Here is an 834-nt window from a genome sequence, read left to right as displayed (position 1 = left end):
GCTGCTGAGCAGCGGAGGGAAAACCCTTGAGGATTGCTGGGGGCAGATTCGGGGGATTGGGGGGGTACCCAGGTATTAGTGGGGGAAGTACCTGGGTACTAAGAGTCGATGCCTGGGGACGGGGGCAAGAACCAGGCGGGTGCTAAGGAAGGGGGAGGTACCCAGGTACGGGGCTGCCCTGCCGGGGACTGGGGGAGAAGCCAGGCAAGGGAAGGCCGGGGCAGTCACGGGGGAAGTGACTGGGGATGAGATGGAAAATACCTGGAGAGTAAGGGGGAAGGTACCCAGGTGTCAATAGGCCCATACCCGGGCATTAGGAGGAAAATCCTCGGGTATTGAAGGCTGGAGCACTAGGTATGGGAGCAAAACTGCCCAAGTATTAGTGGAGGAAAGTACCGGGGGCTTTGAAGGGGAAGAGCTGGGTATTAGGGGGGCAGCTCTTGCGTATCAGAAGAAAAATGCCTGGGTACGATGAGGGCAGTAAGGAGTATTAGATGGGAAATGCCTGGGTGTTAAGAGGCAAAGTCTCTGGGCATTGCAGCAAAAAGCTGGGTACTAAGGGGAAAGGTACCCAGGTACTGGGAAGAGAATGCCCCTGTATTGAGGTGGAAAGCAGCTGGGTGCTGGAAGGGAAATACCCGGGTATGAAGAGGGGAAAGCACCCTTGTTTTAGAGAGGCGATGTGCGGGGGGGACCCAGGTATCAGAAGGACAATGCCCAGGTATTAAAGTGCGAAAGTGTCTGGGTGTGAAAAGGGGAACACATGGGTACTTTGGGGGGGAGTGGGAGTGTTGAGGTGGGAAGCACTGGGGGGGGGGGGGGCCCGGGGGTCGG

This window comes from Alligator sinensis, unplaced genomic scaffold (genome assembly GCF_000455745.1).
Source record: "Alligator sinensis unplaced genomic scaffold, ASM45574v1 scaffold1302_1, whole genome shotgun sequence".
NCBI classification, from domain to species: Eukaryota; Metazoa; Chordata; order Crocodylia; family Alligatoridae; genus Alligator; species Alligator sinensis.
This window is presented reverse-complemented; position numbering follows the sequence as displayed.